A 5,384-nucleotide genomic window follows, 5' to 3' on the forward strand; every position below is an offset into this window, starting at 1 on the left:
GAATATTACAAAGCGAATACCTTCTATCTGGCATTTACATGGAAAGAGAAGCAGCAACAGGTGGATGAGGAGGCAGACTTTTTTCAGCATTCACTTACGCTTTCTTTTAAGTTATAAGGACTGTCGCCTATATTGCTGATTTATCTCATTAATCCAATAACTCCAAATGATTAATCCAAATAAATCAGTACACAATTATAATAACACTCTTATTATAATTTAAAACGTGAATAAATACATATGAAACTTACATACAATCAAGCACACATGATAAGTCACGATGCAGTAAACAGAGTGCTGAAGTTTAGTGTGTGTGGTAGAGTTAGTCCAAAGTCCCAGGTCCTATCAAAGATACATTTTATACTAACTCTGTCCAGTCTGATGAAAACAACATAATAGCAGTGTACAGATGTCTGTTTTTACACAGTAGTCTATTTCTCTGCCCGCCTACTTTAGAAAAACACACATCTACACAAACCATCTCTTACTAGCTTAATGTTACCTGAGGCAGAGCATGTGCTAGTAGTAAAAACAAATGTAGGTATAAGCCAGAAATTTTAATCGACCACAAATTCTGTGCTTATAATCACGCAGCCTTGACTGAAAAGAGATTATTTGTTTGGAACAAAGACCACAACAGTAAAAACACTGCCAGCACTTTCTAACTGACTGAAACTTTATAGAAGGGAGCAGAGGTGTGTTTAAGGATGAGCTGGGGTGTGGCTGCACACTCCCAGGAAACATCTGCCCACCCACTGAAACCTCTGAAAATAAATTACTGTGTCATCTGTCATTTTGTTTTCTGACATTTTGTCTTTGGACTGGGAAAAAACAACAACAGTTCTATTTGCCATTTTGAAGGTCTAGTGTGCTTAATCAGTTTGGCATTTCCGTTTCACGATCCCCGCACACAATGGCTATTATAAATAAGGGTATTAAAAGTCAATTTCTACCCATACAGGTACAAAGTAGATAAATGTGTAGTGTGGCTTTTCAAGGGCAGGAGAGGTACATTTACACCCAATGGACTTTATTGTTTTTAAATATAGTACAGACTTAATTTTTCATGGTATAGATTCACCTAGATGCTGGAAAGATTCTGAAACCAGAACGGTGTCTTGAACCTGGAAAAGTTCAAGAAATCAGTTTGAGATTTGTGATATGGCACGTTAACCTGCTGGAAGGAGCCATCAGAAGATGGGTACACTGTCATAAAGTTACAGTCATAGTCAGCAACAGTACTCAGATAGGCTGTGGTGTCTATACCATGCTCAATTGTCAGTAAGAAAATATCCTTTGCACCATTGCACCAGGCTGACTGGCCTGAAGACGATTGGACTAGACCAGTGATGTCACAATGAGCTTGACAGCGCGAGGAATTAGAAGTGATGTAAGGCTTGTAATGTCCATGAGTGTTGGCAGTGCAGTTATCCTCCAATCAGGGTGGAGGTAGGGCATGTTTGACAGCCTGTGGGTAAAAACTTCTGTTGAGTCTGTTTGTCTTCGACCTGATGGACCTGTAGCGTTTACCAGAGGGAAGGGGGGAAAAAAGTGAGTGTCCAGGGTGCGAGGGGTCTTTGATGATGATGCTGGCTTTCTGCTGAAGTCTGCCAGTATAGATGTCTCTGAGGGGAGTTAGTGAAGTGCCGATTGCCCGCTCTGCTGCCCTCACCACCCGCTGCAGTTTCCTCTTGTCCTCCGCAGTGCAGCAGTTGAACCAGAGTGTGCAGCAGTAAGTCAGAAGGCTCTCAATGGTGGAGCGGTAGAAGTTTACTTCTACCGCTTCTAGAAGTCTTGATATTGTTGTACTTATTTTGCTTTTGGGGGTGTGGCAGTAGTTATAGTAGTAACTTCTTCCCCCTGAGCCTGGTTCTGTTGGAGGTTTCTTTCGCACTGTTGCCAAGTGCTTGCTCACAGGATGTTGTCTGATTGTTGGGGTTTTCTCTGTATTATTTTAAAATATAAATATAATATAAAACACCTTGAGGTCGCTGTTGTTGTGACTTGGCACTACTTTTATAAAATTGAATTGAATTGCTAGAGGAACTACTGAAACCTACCAAAGATCCAAACCACAAGATTAGTGGTGCAGTTGCATTGCCTGTTGCTAAACTAAACCTACATTTATGTAATCTAAAACCAACATTTTTCTTATTGCCCACACAAATATCATAAGGACGACAATCAGGTTAGCACCTCGGCTGGGCACTGAGCAGAATAAAAAATCAACACAAAGTGTCAGATTACTGCTGAATGCCCCAACACAGTGTGACTTTTGATGAATCCTGAAAGCTTTCTGCAGTGTCACATTATGCACAAAAGATGTTTTGGGAGCTGTGGGAAGTGGAGCGCTGAGCAAAGTCATTAACTATTCAATTATGTTAAAAGGATCGAGCCAAGAGAAAGTGTCCGGTGGTTAAACGGAACAAAAGGTTGAGCTCGCCAGCAAATGGAGGTTGTTGGGTTGTATCAGAAAAGAGTGCTGTTTGAAGTCCCAGCAACCAAGCATGAAAACAGAGGGTTGAATATTAAAAGCACTGGCATCTGTTCAGATCTCTCTGAACAGAGAGACGGGCCCAGGGAAGGAGTCGTCTGAGGTTCACGGTGTTACCAATTGTTTAGACCTGTTTTTAACAGACTGTCATGTCCCTCATTGTAGATCATTTAGATGGGTTTGGAGTAACAGGAGCAGGATCCTTCCACTCTTTGTTTCTTTTATGTTTTTTTCCCCCACTCATTCATTCATTACTATTCTCCTCCCTCTCACTGATTACATCTTTGAATTGCATCTGTTTGAAGTCATTCCTTTGAAAATTATCTGTGGTTGTATGAATTTTTCAGCCTTTTCTGTTTCTTGTTTCAGTATGCACTTCCCACTCAGTGGATTGATATACTTTTCCTTCCATTATTCTACATATATAATGATTCCTCTTTTCCTCTCCCCTGACTAGTCTCCCTGCCACAGCTGCAGGAAGCCATCCCTACACCATGATCCTGCTACCACTGTGTCTTACTATAAGGATGCTATTTCCTGCTCAGTGTCTGTTGTTTGCTTGTTTGTTTTCTATATGCCACTGTGAATTGTGGTCAAATAATTCAATCTTTGTTTCATCAGAATGGAGGATTGTACTCTTTGTGCTGGTTTGTGGGCTTTTTTGCTATCTCTTAGCAGCCTGTCACATGCCTTTTAGTGAGAAATTCTTTCAACGGGGACATTACTGTAAAGGTCACTTTGGTGAAACTCTGCACTGGTGTTCTCTCATGTCTACAAAGGAACTCAGTGACTATGCTGTTCATTCAGGTTCTGGGTTACCTGTCTGAAAAAAAGGCTCTTTGTCCCAAGCACTCGGTTTGGCTGGGCAGCCAGATCTGGGGAAACTGGTAATCGACAGCAAAAATGTAATGATAACTGGATGGCTCCAGACTTCTTCCGTTTCAGAATAATGGAAGCAAGTCAGCTCTTGGGTATTTTCTGTATTCCTTTGTATGTTTGTTCCTTGGCATAAGCTTGTTTCCAAGTCTACAGACAATTTGTTTGCCTTTCCCACTAACTGAGACCTGATGGACGCGTGTGTGTGGCTTTTTACATCTAGTGATTGACATTAGGAACAGGTAGACTTCAAGTTGTAGAAATATCTCAGGAAATGGTAAATGGCCTATATTTGTATAGTGCTTTAACTAGTCCCTAAGGACCCCAAAGCGTTTTACATTATTCAGTCATCCACCCATTCACACACTGGTGATGGCAAGCTACATTGTAGCCACAGCCGCCCTGGGGCGCACTGACATAGGCGAGGCTGTCAGACACTGGCGCCACCAGGCCCTCTGACCACCACCAGTAGGTAACGGGTGAAGTGTCTTGCCCAAGGACACAACGACTGAGACTGTCGGAGCCGGGGCTCGAACCGGCAACCTTCCCTTCCCATTACAAGACGAACTGCCAACTCTTGAGCCACGATCACCAGGGAACTGATAAGAATGTCAAAACGGCTCATGTTGATACTTGTATAAATGCAATTAACAAAACAAATAAAAGTGCAGGTTTTATTTTGCCTTTATTGATTTGAGTGCAGATTGAGAAAGGAATTGAATACATGTTAAGAAGAATATTACTTTGTTCATTTATCAATTATATTTTTTCCCCAAGGAGGTTTGGTTAAAATATATATATATTTAGGATTACCCAATTTCTTAACTATTCATTGCTAACTTTTAGCATTCACTTTATCCAGTAGTTATTCATAACCATAAGCTAACAATATATACTTAGAACATTTGGTAGTCTTTTTAAATCAGCCGTGATGGAGACACATTTGTTTTGGCAAGCAGCATGAGAAATTTGCCCCATCAAACATGTGGAGCTACCCACTGTGGGTAACCACTTTAAACATTTATCCATGAGTCTAACAAGAAAGGCTTTGTGTGACCCTGACAAAAAACAAAAACAGCAGAGCTACCCAAGTGTCAGAATTTTAAATATTAGAAACAAGCTTCTAGACTTTTACTAGTCCCTCTTTATTGTTATCCACTATTTTTGGCAGACCGCTTAAGTATAATTTTCACACTTTATTAAAAGCATTTCATATTTAGTTTATTCACTGTCAGTTAATTTTAGCTACCTTACTGATAAAGTTAGTGTCAATTACTTTAGCATTAACCAAACCAAAACGTGACTGATAGCCTTGAGTTTGAAAATGTCTCGTAACATGTGCCATTTACGTATTACTCCGCGAGGCTCCTGACTACGGTAGCCGTAATGCTCCAACAATCCATCAAGCGGTGCAGCTTCGTAGCTTACCGAAGTCGTAATAAAACATATTTTGATAGATTTTTGAGCACCGTGTACCACAAAAAAATAATTTCTTGGTCAGTAAGCACAACCAGAATTCATACAAAGGGTGTGCTGTCGATTTTTGAGAAAATTAAAGGATTTTAAGTGCACCTTAGGGTCTTAATTTTTAATTCTTGTCATACATATAACAACAGTATAACCATTAACTGTTCAGCAACTAAGTATTGTTTTAGTATTTTAAATGTTCACCTACAATTTTCAGCAATTTAACCTTTTGCTCACTTGTAACTAAATGTACTCGCCAAGTCTTTACACATGCTCAATCACAGTACTAGAACCATCTCAATAAATGGTATTACAAAAAAAATATAATTTTTTATTAAATTTAAATAATTGTTGTTCAATTCAATCCACATACGTAACACACCGAACGCAGGAAGTATACGTGGTGCTAATCGTGCCAATCAGTGCTAAAGCGGGAGAAAATGAAGCAAGAAACAAGAGTAAAACAAAACAAAATGTTCAGTGTTTTATTTAAAAACTATAAACAGTCACCAAAGTAAATAAAGCCAATCTCTAACAGACTGTTAGG

The 5,384-nt window shown here is 39.7% G+C and overlaps 1 protein-coding gene across 1 annotated transcript in view; it reads right to left on the reverse strand.

The window, feature by feature from the left end:
- Positions 1 to 5,296: 5,296 nt before the first annotated feature.
- Positions 5,297 to 5,384, reverse strand: part of arid2 (AT-rich interactive domain 2) — a 39,546-nt gene continuing 39,458 nt past the window's right edge. The window contains exon 22 of the mRNA XM_005460425.4: positions 5,297 to 5,384. This exon is cut by the window's right edge and continues 1,678 nt beyond it. The gene's annotated coding sequence lies outside the window, so the exon portion shown is untranslated.

This window comes from Oreochromis niloticus, linkage group LG17, assembly GCF_001858045.2.
Source record: "Oreochromis niloticus isolate F11D_XX linkage group LG17, O_niloticus_UMD_NMBU, whole genome shotgun sequence".
NCBI classification, from domain to species: domain Eukaryota; kingdom Metazoa; phylum Chordata; class Actinopteri; order Cichliformes; family Cichlidae; genus Oreochromis; species Oreochromis niloticus.